The 19,514-nt window shown below is 50.8% G+C and overlaps 1 protein-coding gene across 1 annotated transcript in view; it reads right to left on the bottom strand.

The window, feature by feature from the left end:
* Positions 1-19,514, bottom strand: part of TRABD2B (TraB domain containing 2B) — a 192,460-nt gene that overhangs the window by 86,126 nt on the left and 86,820 nt on the right. The gene's annotated exons all lie outside the window — the stretch shown is intronic.

Genomic DNA, 19,514 nt, shown 5'->3' on the forward strand with positions numbered 1-19,514 from the left:
CACAGGACAAAGGGAGAAACAGGGGGGAGAAGAACTGACTGAGCTTGGGGGACGAGGCAGGGGTTGGGGAGTGGAAGGGGGGTGAGGCTGCTTTGTAAACTGGAAGGCAAGGTCCAAATTGGGAAACATCACTCTGCTCAGCCGGGATCAGCCTAGAAACAGGTGGGGGTTTTGACCTGGGAGGCCTCGCCTTTCCCAACTGGTAGATGGACATCCTTAGTCATCTTCCTGAGAGCCGAGAAGCCTCTCACTTGTTGGTTACCTGGGGACTCTTCATCCCCTTCAATTCCTTCCCTATGGGCCTTGCTCTGGATTCTGCCTGTGAGCGCTGGCAGTAGCCAGGGAAAGGCTGGGAAGATGCCCCTGAATGGCCCTTAACTCTTCCCTCCATCTTGCCTTCCCCCTCAGTGGGCTTAGTTCATCCTCTACTTATGCTTCTCCCAAAGAAGCCCCCATCACAGCGCTGTCTCTTAGAGTATCCATCTCCCACCTGGAGGACAGGAGCAGTTTTAAACAGATTCTCCATTACCTAGAACTTAGCTGGTTCACAATAAAAGTTCACTGAAAGAATGGGTAGCTATTGCTCCAATAAGCAGGAGAAAGAAGACTCTTAAGACGTGTAGAACATAAAACAGAACAAAGCATTTTCTGACTTGAGCACTAGGCACTGGAAGGCAAACCTATCATAACCACTGGGTCAGCAAAGATGGGCTTGCAGTTCGCCTGTTTAAGCAGATGTGTGCCCTGTGGCCTCCAAAAGAAAGTGAAACCCCACACTGTGCATCCTGGGCTCCCTGCGGGGTTCCCCCATCTCCGGGGCTCAGGGAGCTAGCACAGGGAGACAAGGACTGTTCTGCCAAGGCTTGGGGCTGTGGTATTGACCAGTTCTTGGCTAGGGCTGCCTCCCCTGTGTCAAGGGAGAAGGAAGGGAGAGGGCAGGAAAAGAAGGCTTGAAGAACAGGTTTCTGAGGCCCAAAGGCCATCAGATAGCGTTCCAAATCACAGTGCCTTTGAGCACAGAGAGCTGAATCAGAAACACATGGCATACATTCCCTCCCAGGCACACGCAGTCTCAGGAATCAAGGCAAATCAGAAGCAAATAGCACTTTGGAGCCACAGAGACAACCAGGCTGGGTCCCAGCAGGTGACAACTGCTGCACTGATGGGGATTCTATTGGAATCGGTAGAACAAGGTACACCTTGAAAGCACTTTCATAAATAGTAAAAACCCATAAGCTCATCTTCCTCAATTTCCTACCTGTCCTCCCCAACCATGGTCAGAATGTGTCCCTCCCAGGAGTACCCACCTGTGTCCACCCCTCCACTGGGGTCACTGTCACAGGCATTAGAATCACTGCACTGCCCCCTCCTGTCATCCAGCACACACTTAGGGGAAGACATGTGCATCACTGACATGCCCCTGCCCTAGGTCTCCTGCTGGCCTTCCTTAGAGGCCTGAGACAAACAAGTCACATATATGGTCCCTGCCTTCTAGGGGCTCAGACTAGTGTGAGAGACAGACAAGCAGGGAGATGCTGCCTGCTAAGTGGGGGCCAAGGGCAGCAAGGGGACCATTGCAGCACAATAATCCCCAGTCGCAGCAATGACAGCTATACGCGTGTATTGTTTTCTACAGGATTCTGGGTGTTTTATATGTATCAGCCCTCTGATACAATGATGACTTCGGTACTGTTATTTCCATTTTACAGTTGAAGAAACTTGGGCATAGTCACTTGTTCAAGGCCATACTCATGGGAAAGGGCTAAGGTGTAGGTCCCAGCTAGAGTGAGCAGGAGTGGGGTGGGGGATGAAACCCGAAGGACCCAGAAGCCCCTGCACACCTGCCAATCAGAGGGGCCCCTCCCAGCCTCTCCCCTGCCCACTTTCCCTGCTATAATGGGGACCAGAGCCAGAACAGGGTTTGAAATCTGATAAGAGGCAAGATGGCTTGGAGTCAGCAAGGAAATACATTCATTTCCAAGAAAATTATATTGTTGTTGAAAAGAAAACGCTACCCCCCCTTTCTCCCCCACTCATTGGTGCAGACTTAAGAAAAGGACAGGGCACCCTGGACCAAGCTGCCAGCCTCCCAGGGGCTGGGGAGCCCTGGGCTGAGTCCTGTAAGACTCACACTGGTGCTCAGTCACTCAGAGGGGAGATGGTCATGTCAGTGGGGGCTGCCCTGGCCCCTCGCTGCTTCACAGATGGGGAAGGCGAGGCCCAGGGAAAGCAGTGGTTTCCTTCGTCTGGAGCAGATTAGTGGCAGAGCCTGCTTGAGGGTCCTCTGACCTCCTTTCACATGCTCTCTCTTTACCTCATTCATCCATTTCCTCCTGCGTGTGCCCCCCCACCCCGCCCCCGCAACGTCATTAGCTCTCAGCATCAGCAAGTCCTAGACCTTGGTACCAACAGGCAAAAAGACCTCTGCAGTGATCAGGGGTTTCTCCAAGGAGAGGCGGGGGGTACCAAGAAGAATGACAGAGCCTGTGACCCGTGCACCAGTATGGTCCCAGGGGCATCTGGGACACACGTGAGTCATTCCACGTGTGCCCCAGGGAACAAGTTCTACTCACGAGCCTGTTATGAGATCCCGGAAGCAGGGGTGTCTGTGTTCAGGTGCATGCTATACCTGTGACACCCCAGGTGTGTCCTCCTGATGCACTCTGACAACACAGCCACACCGGGAGGAGAGCTGCCCCCGGGGAGTCACAGCAGTACTGTTCCCAACCTTCCTGGGGTCCCTCTCTCCATCAGCTCATGTCTATTTTGCCACATACTGTCCAGCTAGCTCCAGTCCCTCCGGACCTGGGTTTGGTCTCCCAGAATGACTTTCCACCTCTTTTCTGCAATGTGACTGGGCTGTTGGAGTTTTCAGATGACTTTCACCAGACTCTGCATCCTCTGACCTCATAGGTGCCTCATAGCCTCTGACCTCACTGGCTGCCACCCTCCCTGACACCCAAGGGAAATTTAAAAAGAAGTGTGGCTGGACAGATTAAAAAATGCAGCCCAAAACCCCAGCAGGAGGAGAGGCAGACAGAGCTAGAGGCTGGAGTCCTAACTCCTAGCTCAGGAACTTGCTTCCGCTTCCCACATGCCCTGCACGAGGCAGCTAAGCCAAAGCAGGCAGGGAGTTGTATGGATGGGGTGAGAGAATGGAAGGTGGATTGAGGGTGGAGTAAAGCTGAGGGATAAGCAGAGAGAGAAGGACAGAGGTGTCTGCTAAGAACATTCTTTGTGAATATTAACACCCGGCTTTAATATCTGACTGAGAGACCGCAAGGCCCAGATTCACTTACTAGCTGGGGACTAGCAAGCTATTTGACTTTACATTTGTAAATTGAAGGGGAATGGTACCACTGCCTACTTCATGGGGTTCTATCAGGTTAAATAATCTGATATGATATGATCTCAAGTACTGAAGGCAGAGCCTGGTGCACTGTGCCATACAAGCATTCACTCTCACTATTAACTATGAACGCTGAGCATGAAATGGTGTGCCCTGCGTGTCACCAAAGTGGGCGACTGTGCAAGCTTTTGGCCCACAGCTGCTATTCCCACATGCTCAGGGGTCACCCCTGCCTTCCTGGGAACTGTCCCCACAGATTGCTCTCAGAAGAAGCAAGCCTGCGGTGTGGACCAGCCCTGAGTGCATCTGTGAGCTCTGGCCTGTGCTGCCCACACCCGTCTACTCTGACATTCACCTTGGCAATCACTGCATGCTGCACTCCTCAGGCTTTTCAAGAACTCCATGGGGGTGGGTGGGGTGTGATGTCATTTTACACAAGAAGAAACTGAGACTCTGAAATGTAAGGCAGCTTGTTGTACAACAGGGGAAATACAAAGTCCCAGTGAGGGGTGGAGGGCAGTAGTGTTGTTTGGAAGAGCCCATGAAGGAGTCATGGAAGAGGTTCCTAGAGTTATTTTTATTCCTTCCAAGAAAAAGAGGAGGTATGGGGAGAATCTGGCTCTCTTAGGGAGTGAGAAGACCTCCCTTGGGAGGTCTGGAGGCTGGAGGAAGGAAGGTCATGTAGCTGGGGGTCTGGGCCATCCAGCCTGGGAGCAGCTGCTACCTGTGGGATGCCCGGGGTTCCTGTGCTGCCAGGATGACTCCTCCTGTATTTGAGGCTGGCCCAGGTCAGGGAAGAGGGTGGCTTCTGCCCAAATGCGAGGAAGGGGGTTTTCCCCAATGGGTGGTGCCAGGCATGTGACTTTATTGGCTGCTCCTGACCAGATGTATCAGGGGGACACATCCATTTCCTGCTGACTGTTAAGAGCTGCAAACACAAACTCATTTAAAATAGGGACAGGGACAGCAAAATCAGTATGTGGTCGGGGAGAGGGGACTGTGCCACACAGAGTCAGCCCACAGGGCTGTGACAGGCAGGGAAGGGAGTGTTGGCCATGCTTCAAGGCACAGCAGTGTCTTTCAGATGTGTCTACACCACCAGATTTTTCTGTCTAGACCATGTGACAGATTTCCCATCCCCAGTGTGGAACTTTGGAGGTCCAAGCACATTCCTAACAAAGCAGGACCTTTGTGGCCCAGTGGAGTCTGAGAGAGCGCTACACCAACCACCTACTGTGTGCCAGCCTCTGGGAATAGCATGTTGACTGCCACATCATTTTATTGGTCAGAATCTGCAGGAAAAAGTGCCAAGAGCAGAATACCGGCTGAGTGCTTAGTGGGCATTTTGACACTAAATAAGTTGGTTTTGCCTTTTTACCTTTTTAAGAGAAACCACTGGATTTCTACTGAAGAGCCAGGCCACGTGAGAGGATGCTGATGGTAGAGGAAAGTGTGATGGGAAGACTGGCTGTCACATGCCTCAGAGCAGGCCACTGCCAGGCTGTGACCTTGTCTTGGAGAAAGAAGACTGCCTGCCTAGCAGAGGTCGGGACAGAGGGCACAACTTGTGAATCTGGAAGCTGGCCAAGAGCGCTCTAGCCGGGCGGGGGCCGGGAGTGAGTTCCCAGCAGGCAAAGTGGGTAATGAGTGAGCAACTCAGCAACTCATTTGGCCAAAGGAGGTCAGAGGAAGTGGGCTTCTGAACTGGACTTGAAAAGACAACAGGAATTTACCAGCAGGCAATGAAGTGGAAGGGGGCCTAGGTCGCTGGCAAGTCAGCTTGCACTTGAATGAGAACCCTCATGGGCTTACTGCTTGGCTGGACTGAGAGAAAAATCACAGAATCTCACAGCTGGAGCCTGCCTTCTGGATGCTCCACACTGGTACCGAGGTGCCAGCAGAATGTAGGGGGCAGGGCCGCTGAGGTGTGGCACCAAGCCCAGGGCTGTTCAAGGAGCTGCGTGGGCTAGTGCAGAACCTCAATTTTTCCAACAAAAAATGGGAATAAAAGTTCTGTCCCCTATCCCTCACCACCTCCCCACAGTAAATATAGCTCATATGGCTGTTTGGCAGAAAAAAAATAAGAGTACAGAGAGAAAGACCAAGGGATAGTGGGAAATCATGGTAACACCTGTACGAGTCAGCTGTTGAGCCCAGTGAGACCTGAAGTAATAAAAACTGGAGCTGGAAAGGCCCTTAGAGATAAAATGGCTCCATTTTAGAGATGAGAAGACTGAGGTCCAGAAAAGAGAAGTGGTTTTTCTCTCCTCCTCACTCCCTGCTGAACTCCGGCACTCCCAGCATATCTGCTTAGAGTGACTTTCAGGTCCTGCGGGGTTTTGGAGACAGATTCGCTGCTGTTGCCCAGGCTCTGTACGCTGCGGAAGGTCAGTGCGGGAGGTTTGTAATGTGTCTCTAGGGTAGACTGAGCCTTAGGTGTTAAAAGGAGATCAATCCCTCCCAGATAGGAAACAGTCTCTGTTCCAAGCTGTTAAAAGCATGTTAGCACTCCATGGAGACTTCTTCCAGAGTCCAGTGAAAGCCTGGGGGTGGGGGGAGTGTTCTCTAGAATTCTCTCTCTCTCTCTCTCTCTCTCTCTCTCTCTCTCTCTCTCTCTCTCACACACACACACACACACACACACACACACACACACACGCACGCGCACACACACTCTGAAATACTGCCCATAAAGTCTGAAGCTTACATGCCACCAAGCTTTCTCTTCTGCGAAGGACAGTGTGACAACCTCCATCCTTGGGACAGTCACTCGACTTCCTCTATGTCCCAAGCCCCTGAGAGCACTAATCTGACCCCCAGCTGAGACTGGAACCCAGTCACTCACTGGCCAGTGGCGGCTCTGGCCACAGTCCTGGCTCTTACATGCACTCACATCTACTCATATTTGTGTTTCTGCCCCAGCCTTCTACCCTGTGCTGCACCACACAGGCACTTAATACACATTTACAAAAGCATCGTATGAAAGAATGATGTCTTAAATCAAATCCAAGGCAGATGGATATGCTTTCTCACAGCTGTGAATCAAGATTGACGGGACACTGAAAGGAAATGGTGTTCCCCGCAGCCAAGAGGGGCCCCTACCTTCCAGAAGGTCAGCAGAAACTGAGTCCACCTACCTCACTTCTCCAGCAACAGTAATGAAGGGTCTGCAGCCAGACAAGTCTGATCTTGTCACTTAGTAGCTGTGTGACCTTGAACAAGGTGGCTGTCCTCTTTAAGCCTCAACTAGTCCTCCCCTGAGAACTTAGGGCTGTTGGGGAAAACCCCATCAAATGACTCAAAGGGAGCCATGCAAACCCTCTCAGAACAATGTGCTGTTGTTATTGCCGTGAGCAGAACACAGAGATCCAGTGGGGAGGCCTGAGTCCAAATGACCTTGAACCATAACTACAGCAGTTCAAATAATGTCATTCCATTCAATGCTGTTTCATTCTCTATGATGAAGAAAAACTATCCCTGCAGATGCTAAGTGACAGATGTCATTTTGTCATTTCCCTTCATGTTGTAGTTTCCGAGAAACTTCTACAAAGATAGTGAGGACTTCACTGTATTCCTGGCTCCTGGGCCACGGCATGGACTGTTTACCTCCCAGTCCTGTCCCTGGAACACTCAGTCATTAAGTCAAAGGGTCGAGAAGTCTGAGTGCATGGTGGGTGTGAAGAGGTAGAAAATGCTGGATCTCTAGGACTCAGACCTCTTGAAAAAGGAGCTCAGATTCATGGAGGAAGAAGATGCAGTTCTGTTCCCCAGAAACCACCCTGCACACATGCAGAGAAACCCCTGGCCCAGCACAGAGCCCTGAACACCCAGCAGGACTGGTAGGGTTCTGGGGGTCCGAGGAGTGAGAATTGGGGAGATACTGTTTAAGGGTACAAACTTGGGGCCAACAGAGAAACTAGTCCTGGAGATCCAATGCATACATGCTGAGCATAGTTAACCCTACTTCAAAATGTCACAAACTTCAAAGTTGCCAGGAGACCAGATCTTAATTGTTTTTGTCACAGAAAAGAGATGATAGTTACAGGATTTGACAAAGGTGCTAGCTAGCAACAATGATGATCATATTGCAGTATGTAAATGTATCAGATCATCATTTTGTATACCTTAAACTTATGTTCTATGCCAACTATATTTCAATTAAAAAAAGGAAACCAGAATAGCTAAACAGGCATGTCGGTCCTGTTTCCCACCCTCATGTTCTCGTGAGTGTGTGGGTGTGTGACCATGTGCCAGGGGTCCTGAATGGCATATGTGTCGGGCTTATCTGAACACGTGACCGTAAGCACCCATGCATCCCTGCGTGCCAGTGGCATCTGTCTTTATGTCCATGTGTCCGTGTGACTGTAGGTCCTGGCGGGCAGTGCTTATTTGCAGGAACCCACATGTATCTGTGCACTTCTGGCTGGCTGCATGTGCCCGTGCATCGGCACACACATCTGGCTCTGATACGCTGCCTGTGGGGAGGGAGTGGCAGTCACATTAATCTCCATGGTGTGATCTGTATGTGCCTCCTGCCTGGGGAAGCTTGCAGAAACCCGACAGACGCCCTCTCTACTGCAGCAAGGCAGGCAGGCGGGCGCGCTGCTGGGGGCCTGGCTGGGTTTATTTTCAGCCACCGAGGAGGCCCTACAGCATTTAATTAATTCCACTCCCTATGTAAACACCAGCAAACACAGGGTTCCAAAGGCAGAAGCATGTCCCACCTCGCACCCCCTGCAGCTGCCACTGCTCTGAGATGTCACTGCGGTGACCACATGAGTGCCTGAGCACCCACCAAGTCAGTCCTGGCCACTGTACCATGGCCATCTCCCCAGGATCTGCTCCCCCAGTCTGTCTCCTCACCCCCTTTTCTCTACCCTATGATCTTTCTCTCTGTTCAGGGCTCACCTGGCCTGGACCCCCGCAAAAGTCTTGGGGGGAGGGGTCTCTTCTCAGCTCCCTCCAGTGATTTACTCTCCTCACTGGAACCAAGGAGAAGGGACCAAGTTTTAAAATGTAGGCAAAGTGGTCTGGTGTTTGTTTCCGATGAAACAGTCTATTGACCATGACATGCAGTGGAGAGTCTGCATGCATGAGTGACCTGGGAAGATACGGAGGGCCCATTCCCGAAGAGAGGCAGGCAGAACCCCACCCCAGCCCCCAGGCCCTGGTCCCAGTGCTGGCTTCGCTGGGACTGGCTCTGTGAACACAGATGATGGTGCCAAATAAAGAGAGCAGGGATCACACGGGCCTCCAAATTAGGTCCAGAGGAAATAGCCAGAGGTGGGAAGTTTGTGGGGAAATTTTTCATTTAAGGCATGAGAACAGAAGGAGTGAGCAAAGAGGCAGGTGAAAGCCAAAGCAGAAGATGGAGATCTATAAGGGATGGGTGAGGGGTCGCAGAGGCCCCACGGATTGAGAGAAGAGTGTCAGGGGAGAGGCTGCTCCCCCTCACCTAACAGGATGACCTTAAGCGAGTCCCGTAAGACACAGCCATGTCTCCCCAAATGTGCATGTGCTTTCCAAGCCTACAGATGCCCTGGTGGCTCTCACTTCATCAGACACCAGTCCTTTCATGTCCTATTTCACGCACTCTACACAGCACCCCAATAGTTCACAGATGAGCAAATGGGGGTGCAGTGATGTCAGCTGTCTTGTCTAAGGCCACACTTGGTCAGGCAGCAGGCAGGATTTAATCTTGAGTCTGCTTCCCCCAGAGCTCCCTGGCTCTACACTGTCTCAGTTCTCCAGCTCAGAATATGAATAGGCTCAATGTTCATTTTTAGCCACCTCGAAAATTTTAATTCCATTGAAACTCAGATCTGCATGGGCTAGTGCAGAACCTCAGTTTCCCCAACAAAAAATGGGAATAAAAGCAACAAGATGGAGATATAACTAGTGGACAGCAAGCAGCAAAGGAAGCTCAGAGATGAGAATACTAGGGACTCTGGTGGAAGTGGGACAGCCCTGGATCTTGCCGCCTAAGGGGGTGACTTGGGCTGCTTCTCTGAAACCCAGAGGGACCAGGAGCCTCAGCTGTGTCAAAAAATCAGGATATGTGGCTGGTTAAGTGGTCCCAGAATAAAGAAAATGCTCCGGGGCATGTCTAGTGTCTGCATCACAGCAAAACACATGTACACTCATTTTGTTCCAACTCCAGGAAGGCTGACAATGTTTCTGACCAAGGCCAGCAAATGCAAATCCATTGTTCCGTCTCCATAATATCTCATAAAATGCCATCATCAACTTTCTCTTTATTCAGCAAGTTGTTTTTATGTTCACTTTAGTGAAAGCAAAAAAATATGTGCAAAGCATTTAGGAGGGAGGTCCACCCCACCCCAACTTTTCTAGAAGCTCTGAAGTCCCTGAACCCTTAATTCTCTTTCTCTGTGGGGATTTTAGGAAGCTGAGCCTGGTGGTTTGGACAGGATGACTGCACATCTCCCTGGGTGGCTAGGAGGATAAAATGTGACCAGTAAATTAGAAAGCCTGGAAGTAAATTCAAAAAGCAGTGCACAAACATCTGTGAGTTTGTGTCACAAGAGAGACGCAGCACCACCAGCCCCATGTTGCTGGTAACTGGGGCAACCAGAACTAGCTTGGTTTTCCCATCTACCAAGAACCTCACAGGATTTTCCTACCCTTTTTGAAAATAAAAATGGTCATTGCATTGGCCAGTGAAATGTGGTATGCATCACTTCTGGGAGGAAGCTTTAAAAAAATCAGTAAAAATCAGTGTGAAATTTACTCATTCTCATTCTATTTCCACATTGTGGATAGAGGCTGCTCTCAGATCTCCCCTCCCCCCTTCCCTCAGCTGGTTTGTGGCACTCTCATAATATAGGTGAGAAACAACCCTTTTCATTTGTAGCTACTTGAAATTTTAGGGTTGCTCGTTCCAGCAGCAAGCTCTAGCTGTCCTGACTGCAACCTCCCACAGCCCACATCTGCTGGTGGGCAATGATACAATGTGAAGAGCATCTGGTTCATCCCAGCACCTCTGATGGTCTCCAGAGTCAGTCACCACTGTCATTCTCCACTCAGCAGCCTGGATCATCTCTTTAAGCCACAAACTGATCACAGCAGGTACCTGCCGCCCCTGCCTCCCCATCAGGCTGCTCAAACAGGATAAGGTTCAAGGATTTACAGCTGCAGCGCTGTGGACTTTGTACTGATTTGCAGTTTCCACTTTTGGGAGTGGACTTGTTGAAAGCAAAGGCTGAGCTTGTCGAGCTCCCTCGGTAGCCCCAGTGCCCATCACTGTGTTGGACACTTGGTAAGCAGGGGAAGTTTTCATGTGTCCCCTCCCCTGAAATCTCTGACTTGGGGGAAGAAGGCAGGGCATTCATGGTGATAAATGGACTCAGTGGATCACTGTCCAGGACACTCAGAGGACAGCAGTCTGGGCCTCCCCGAGAGCTAATGGTTTTCAGGAGCAGTTTGGAAAGGAGTCCCACAAACAGTCGAAGCAAACATAACCTCTCCGGACCCCCTCTGTCCTGAGTGCTCAGCTCAGAGAAAGCTCAAAGGGGCTTAATGAATTATTATGTTTACGTTTCTCACTGATAAATGACAGCCTCATGCTCTATTACCAAATGCCGGTTATAATATTTAATCAAAATCTAGTTTCATGCATCAGTTGGTTTTAGAAATATTTATGAGCCTGGAATGCCTTCAACCTTGAGGCACACGGCCAAAGAGACCCATTGTTTTGTAGCTACTGGTCCAGAACACAGGAAGTGAGATCAAGGCACTTTGAAGTTCCTTATTGCCTGTGTAATGCCAGGGCCTTTACTGGATGTCAGAGATGCCAGCATGGACACATGCCCAAGACCATCTTCCGGTCCAAACCTTTCCATCCTCTCTCCCATCAATTCAGGCCCCACCTCCTCCAGAGAGCCCTCTGTGATGAGCCCTGCCCAGTGAACTCCTCTCTCTCTACCCACGACACCAGGCACATTCCCTTTCTGCACCATGGGTGAACTTTACCCCCAAAGTCCTGGCCATCCCACTGGGTTGAGGGCTCCTCTGGGACAGGCAGGTTTGCCTCTTAGCCCTCTATCGCTCCTCACTGTTGAACACCTAGCTGGAGTTAGTGAAAGTCCATTTGATGATACTGGATTAGATTTATATAGCCTGTGGACCTTGCACACAAAATTTAGAAGCTATTTGATGCAACTATAAATTACTCCCCAAATTTTGCTCTATTCTCTATGCTCCCCATTTCAGTGACGATGCCAAGCCAGGCACCTGTTAGTCCTCTCTCTGCCTCTTATTCATTCACTCACTCACTCATTCATCCATTGGTTCATTTTTCCAACCCTTCAACAATAACAAAAATATGTATTCTCTGCTTATTCACTGCCAACCTATGTGCTAGAGACTAGGAAAAAACTATGGTGAATTAGCCAGAAAGTGGAGAGTTGACCTCCTAAATCATTGTTCAAATTGCTTTGCCACTCTATATCCCCAAGGCTACTGCCTTGGTTTGGACCTCTTCATCCCTAACAGACTTTTAACTGGTCTCTACCTCCATACCATCTTCAGCACACCTTGGGAATGACTGACTTCCAGCTTCCTATTTGAATGTGGATAAGTCTTTCCCTAAGCTTCAATGGGCTAATAACCCACACCTACTGTGAGTCTACCTTAGAGGCAGATCAGGAAGAAATAATAGAAACAATTTACTCAAAAGACCAGCACATTACATGTTTGCATTAACTTGAATAAGCCATTGTGGTGGGCATGAGTTCCTATTACTAGAGGTCCCACTTCATAACCCAGAAACTGAGGCTCAGAGAGGTTCAAAGGTTTGCCTTGGGTCATACAGCTCTAAGTGGCAGAACCGGGATTCCATAAACAGGTCTGATGGACCCTAAAGCTACAGACTTTAGCCTCACAGTTTTACTAGCTCTTTCAGTCAATAAGGGGATACATATTATGGCCCGTGGCTTGATCTGTGGCTTTGAGTGGCATGGGACTTGGGGGTCATGACTCAGTTTCCCTTAATAGAGAAGAAGTGACATGCTATTTTGGGAGGTAATTACAATTTAATCTATGACTGTCAGGGCCTCCCCTGGTGGTGCAGCAGTTGAGCGCTGGGTTGCAAGGCTGCCCGCAGCCTCTGCAGCGCCGGTTCGATCCCGGCCACCGGTGAGGGTCCCACACAAAAAAAAAATCTATGACTGTCAGATTCCTCACCATAAGTGAAAGGTGTGGAGTCCCCAGGGAGGAGGAGGGTGACAGCATGATAAAGCTGGGAGTCAGCCTGAACAAGAGCAAAGCTGCGGATCTTGCCAGGGCCTAAAGCACCAGACAGTAGGACAGAGCACCCTGGGGAAACACGGCTGGGGAGAGAGCACAGGGGCCAGGAGGGAAGGGGCCAGGTTCCAGTCTCTCAGAATTGCTGTGGACTTCTCCCCCCAGACTAGTCCTGGGTGCTCCCTGCCACTGCACCCCGCACCCTCCGTCCCCACCCCCCAGCAGCTTCCTCTCTCATTAGGATTTCACTGTCAAGCCCGAGGATTTACAATGTGAAATGTTTCCATTTCCCTGACATGATGTCTCCGCTTCAAAGAGGCCGTGCCTGCCCTCTGGAGCCCGGCATGGAGGTGATTTGGAGAGGGAGACAAATGAATCAAGGGGCTGACACCCATCCCTTTCTTTCCCCCCATAATACATCTGTTTATTATTGAACGGGGGCTTGCGTGCTTCCGTGATGAATTGTCTTCTCCCCCGTAGTCGTGCCCCCAGACGGCTGGGCAGGCTGAAGTGTCTTCCAGGAGCACCTGCTTTTCATCTCTGGTCCTTTTAAATCTCGGGTTAAAATCTTTAGCCTGACGGGTCTGAAAGGCGCTTCTAGCGGCAAAGGAGCCTTAAAACCCTTGGAGAGGATCATCTGGGTTCTCTCTAGAGAGAGCCCCACAGGACACTCTCGAACAGGCTGGCAGCAGAGTCAGGGCCTCTGCCTGGAGGAAGCCCCAGCTCTGAGCCAGAAAGTGCAGCTCTCACCTGAGGCAAGAGGGCCCCTGGGGCCCTGGGAGGAGGGTGAGGTCTGGGCTGGGTTTTGCCTGGAGAGAGGTTGAGCCTGATCCCTGGTCTCCTCTGAAATGCCACTTCCTTTGGGAAACCACTTTGGGCCACCCCAAACTTGGCATAGCAGACGCCACCTGCCCACCAAATCCATGCCCTCATCTTTCTGGCACACAGTCAGATCTTTGCCAGCCTCCTTTGTAGCTAGACAAGGCCACACTACTGTAAGGCCATTTGCAGGCCTGGCCCTCGGCCCCCTGGCCCAGTGTGGGCCCTTCTCATAAATGCTGGCTGTGTGTCCCTGCCAGGGCAGAGTCTCTGACCCCTGGTCCTGAGCTGTCCCTTGGCCCACTGCAAATACCCACTCTGGGGCTACAGAGACACTAAAGTTTGGTGTTTGTCATTCTAACTATCAGTGTCACCCTAGGTTTGGTCCCTGTGGTTCCTCCAAACTACCATACTTCTAGGTATTATCAGCTCCCCTGGTATCATTTCATGCTATGGAGAAGTTTGTATGATGTCCATCTCTCCTTCGCCACTCAACGTGGGTCCAGCAGAGCACCTGCTACACACAGGGACCTAGAGAACAGCTCTGTGGGGACTGACTGTCAGGGTCGAGATTATCCTTCCAAGACCCTTGTTCTCCACAGTATCTGAGTGGAAGTGTGGGGGAAGCAGCCCAGAATGTGATGCCAGGAGTCCTGGCTTAAATCCCAGCCCTGACTGCCATGCAGGGGTAGAGTGTCCATGGTCATTTCATGCCATTTCTCTGACCTCAGTTTCCCTAACCTGGTAGCTGGGCACAGGTGGTAATTTTCACCACACAGGACCTGGGGGAGAACAAAGGATGGAGTGTGGGAGGACCTGCCAAGCACAGTGTGAGGTGCATGGGCATGCAAGTCACATTAGCAGCAGCCCCCGAATCTTAGAATGCAGGATGCATGGGAACTCAGAGGCAACCCAGCTCAGTGTTGGTTCCCCCATAGCACACTGTGTAGGAAATATGGCTGGAAGGGAGATGTCACCAGAAGATGGGCCAAGTAAGACCCAGAGAGGCTCAATTACTAGGCCAAATAGCCTCCACTGCTGAGAAGTGGGGGCCAGGCAAGCAGATCTCAGGAATTCTGGAGGGGGCACTTCCACCTCAGCACACCTACCCGATCCCTGATGACAGTCCCTGGAGCCAGGCAGCGCCCTAACACTGAGCATCTGGGTACAGCCATGACCCCCCTTGAGCCTTGGCTTCCCTCTGTTAAAAACGGGGGAGCTGATATTCATGTCCATCGACTAAGTGGGTTAAAATGTGTGGGGATGCCCATCTCAGTGTCTAAACTGGACAGAATCATCTGTAAACTCAATTATTAGCTCTCCTGTTTCTGAGATTTTCACGACCTGCATGGCATTGCCCAAGGTGCTGAAAGTCTCTGCCTGAGTCTCCTTTTCCCCATCTGCCCACCTCACCAACCTGCTGTAACAGTCAAGGTTCACGTGTCTCTCTTTAAACTTACAATATGTGACATCTACTAGCACAGAACAACAACGATCATGCGTGGTAGCAGTAATAGAAAGAGCAGTAGCTTCAAGCTGGCAAAAGTTACTGCAACCAAACATCACACAATGAGAAGATGGGTGGCACCAACAGCAGCAGCTGCAATGGATCAAGAGCAATGAGCACAGAAAGGGGTCAGCAATGAGAGCCCTCGGGGGCAGTGGCAGTGGTCACTATGCTGTGGGCAGCAATGCTGGCCTTTCCAACACAGGGTCCTGAAGGTGGCAGCGACACTGGGGTGGCAGAAGTAACAAGCTGATGGCAGAAGAGGTGACAAAAGTGGTCACTGTACTCAAGCCACATTGGCTTCCTTTCTGTTATGGGGCCCTCACATCTGCTTTCTCCTGAGAGAGGCTATGTGGCATGGCCCGCTCCGGGGCTAGTATTCCTCCAGGACCCTGCTTCCGGAGGAGCCCAGGTGTCCACAGGTGACTAAGCGCTGACAGGTAGGCCAAAGATCCATGAACCTGACACTAAAGGAACACTTGGGAATCCCCTAAGCAAACCTAGGGGTTCTTTCTTCCACTGTGCCTTAACACTCACGATTCATTCAATGCCTGTTCCCTGGGATCCTACTGTGGATGCTGGAGAAGAATAAAATGGTCATCATCATCTTAAAAAGCCAAGTCTAGGGAGAAATCTCAAGTGTACCTTCTTCCAGGAATGGACTTTTATACTGGGGGTGCTTCTATGGGGGCCTCTGCATAGGAGTGTGAGGGTGTTCTTAGGGTCTGGATATAGCACTCACTCAGTGCTGGACTGCTTTCACTCCTTTCACTCAGTGGGTATTTTTGGAGGGGCTACCATGGAAAGGCAAGGGGTACAGTGGTTAAGAATCACTACTGGATCCCAACCTTGGGTCTTGGGCAAGTTTCTTCATCTTTGCCTTGTTTTTTCAAATGCAAAATGGGGGATAGAAATAGGACCTATATTGTGGGTATGTTCTGAGGACTAAGTGAATTATATAGCAAAATGTCTGGAATGCTGCTGATGCACCCAGTGATGCTATAGAAGAGTTGGATAGAATATGCCAAAGGCATATGCCAAAGGCCTGGTTACATATTGGTCACATAGCAATAAGCAAAGCCAAGCTCCAGCTCTCATGGAGTTTATATTTTAGTGGGGAAACCAAAGCTGAACATAAATATATATGTCAAGTAGTAATAGGTGCTTTTAGCAAACATCAAGATGGCGAAATAAAGAGTAATGAGTGGCTGGTGTGTGGGGAGGGAGGGCCCTGAAGATGTGACACTTGAACAGAAGCTTGGGTACAATGAGGTATAAGTACAGGCCATGTGACCACCTGGGAAAAAAGGTTCCCAGCAGAGGGAATGGCAAGTGCAAAGGTCCTGAGGCAGGAACACGCCCTGTGTGTTCAAGGAAGAACAGAGACCAGTGTGGTTGGAGTAGACTGAGTGAGGGGGGTAGAAAATAGTTAGTGAGTGGCGCCTCCCTGGCGCAAGGAGTGAAGCACCACACTATGAAGCAATCCGCAGCCTCTGCAGCACGAGTTTGATCCCTGGCTGGTCAGGGAGCAACCACATGGCCAGGCAGACCTCTCCTGTCTCGCCTGCTGCTCCCCTCAGCAGTATATTTCAGTAAGTCTGCCTGTTCTGTTCCCCACTCTGTCTCTGGTGAATCCTCTCACCCACCATACCTCTGGCCTGTACCCCAGCTCTTACATGCATATATAAATAAATCTTTTAAAAAAAATAGTGAGGTAGGGCCTCCCCTGGTGGCACAGCGATTGAGCGCTTGGCTGCGAAGCTGCCCGTAGCCACCGCAGTGCCGGTTTGATCTCCTGCCGCCGGCGAGGGTCCCACACAGTGCACAGACCTCTCCTGCCACGCCCGCTGCTCCCCTCAGCAGTGTACTTCGGTCCTTCTGCCTGTTCTGCTCCCCTCTCTGGCTCTGGTGAATTCTCCAACCCTCCCATGTGTCTGTGCTTCTGACTGTACCCAGTGCTTGTATAAATAAATAAATAAATCTTAAAAAAAAGATTAGTGAGGTAGTTGGGATCAGATCATCTACAAGTTTTCAGGCCACAATAAAGATTTGATTTCTACAGCGAATAAAAGTAGGAACCAGTGGAGAGTTCTGAGCAAAGGAGAGAGAGCTGATCAAACTTAATGTTTGGGGTCCTCCCCTGGTGGCAAAGCGGTTGAGGGCTGGTCTGCGAAGCTGCCCGCAGCCTCTGCCATGCCAGTTCGATCCCCGGCCACCAGAGGAGGGTCCCACATGGTGTGCAGACCTCTCCTGCTGCGCCCACTGCTCCCCTCAGCAGTGTACTTAGGTCCTTCTGCCTGTTCTGCTCCCCGCTCTGGCTCTGGTGAATTCTCTCACCTTCCCGCGCTTCTGACTGCACCCAGTGCTTGTATAAATAAATAAATAAATCTTTAAAAATAAATAAATAAATAAAATAAAAAAAAAAAAACTTAATGTTTGGAAGGCTGGTCCCGGCTGCTCTGTGAAGCACAGACTCTGGGGTGTGAGAGGGCAACAGAAAGCTTCCCGTTAGGAGACTATTTACTGCATGCAGCTGAGAGGGAGGCTTGGGGCAGGGTAGCAAGCAGGAGAGGCGGTGAGAAGCAGTGGGATCCCCAACACACTGAGAACAGAGATGACAGAATCTGCTGGTCCATGACACAGGAGATGAAAGAAAGGGAGCGTTCAAGCATAAATGGAAGACTTTGGGTCTAGACAACTGGCAGAATGCAGCTGAAAACTCTGGCTGAGAAGCAGCCCGGGACTGTTGTTAAACACGAGATGTGCGCTTGCCCGCGGAGATTCCAGATGAGAGTCAGACCGATGGGTGCCGGGAGCCCACAGGAAGGGAGAACTGGGCTGAAGGTATCAATGCAGTCTGCTCTGGTGTGGAGATAAGAGTGGAAAGGGTGTTGAAGAAGAGAAGAGGGCCAAAGGTTGGGACCCTCCAAAGCCAGAGGTCAGGGGATGAGGAGGAGGCAGCAAAGGAGACTGAGGAGGCAGTAGGGAGGGAGGGAGAACGTGGGGTTCTGGAAAGTAAGTGAAGAAGTGTTTCCAGAAGGAAGGCGTGCTGATAGGCTGAGTGAGATAAGGACTGAAAACTGCCCACTGGATTTATCAACGTGAGCGAAAGGCCAGGAGGTGATAACAGCTGGAGGAGGTATCACGTCATCTGGAGGAAACAGGAGCCATAATCGGAATGCAGGCCGTCTCTGCGGCCCCTGGAAGCCCAGTGCAATGAAACAGCAGGTATGAGCCGAGTCTCCAGTTTTAGGGCCCTGGGAAGTGCAGTCTGACATGCAGAGCTTTAAAAATTTTATGAGGGCATCCAGAGGAATAGGAAAGGGAAAGAAGGGTAAGCTGGTGGGGACTGATTTACGTCCACGGTGGAACCACATTAAAAAGTGCCGAGGGTTCCGGGCACCCTGCGCCAGCCACTGTGAGGTCAGTGCTGGACGGGTCCCAGGAGGCCATATGGGGCATTCTCTGGCCAGATGGCTCCCCTGCCGGTGGACACGGCTCCTCTCCCCGGGGCAGTCCAGGCACTGACTTCTTTATGATTTTCTGTTTCATAATTAGATTCAGTTGAGTATCATTTTCAAAACAAAAAGATTTGTTTTTGAGGAAATGTCCTCCTTACCCTCACTCCTGGCTCCCCGCCCACCCCACCCCGGGGTCTTTCAGGGGTCTGGACAGTGGGTGGGTCAGCATATGCAAGGCAGGCTGCTCCAGGGGGGAGCTGGGCAAATACCCCAGGCTCTTGCTGAATTTAAGCTTCCCTGGTTTCATCTTTTCAGGAAAGCCCCCTCCCACCCCTTTCCCCCAGGCTCACTAAGTTCCCTTCCAGCCCTGCTGTTCCACATTCCACCCTGGCTTTGAATCTCCAAATAGCTTGTCTAGAGCGTGGCTGCAAGTTCCTTGAGGGCAGCACCTGTGCTCAGATTGTCACTGTGCACGCTGCTCGAAGCAGTCACAGGAGCACCGCTGTGCAATAAACGGGCAGCGGCCACCCTCCCAGGCTCGCTCCAGGAACTGAAGGAGGAAAGGCAGCAGAAAGTCCCCACAGTTTGACAGCTCAGGGGCTCAGCAATGCTTTGGACTCCCTGGGTCATCGGCAGGGAGGCTCCTAGGCTCTGTGAGGTCCGCCCCAGAATCCTGGCTGTGGTGATGGAATTCCCAAAAGTGATTCTGGAGTGTTCCAGGTCTCACACTATCCTCACAGTTGTGGACAGAGCTCTCACAACCCCACCCTCCCAAATGACCTGCAATAGATTTACCCTCTGAGAATGGACTGCGCTCCTTCTTAAACCTGCATTCACTCACTCATTCACTCATCCATATTCTTTTTTTTTTTTTACTTCAATAATCCAAATATTGTTAAATGGCTAGTATATGTGGGACACTGTTCTGTGTGCTGTGGATACAGGAGTAAGCAGTATGGGCTGAGATACATGGACACATGTACCAAGAATACTCACAAGTCTAGAATGAAGAGCCAAGCCACTAGATTCACACCCTGGCTTGACACTTAGTACTGTGACACTGGCCAAGTTCCTTTTTTTCTGCCTCCATTTCCACATCTGTGTAATGGAAATATAA

This window comes from Talpa occidentalis, unplaced genomic scaffold (genome assembly GCF_014898055.3).
Source record: "Talpa occidentalis isolate TD23 unplaced genomic scaffold, MPIMG_talOcc4v2.1 talOcc4.9, whole genome shotgun sequence".
NCBI lineage: Eukaryota > Metazoa > Chordata > Mammalia > Eulipotyphla > Talpidae > Talpa > Talpa occidentalis.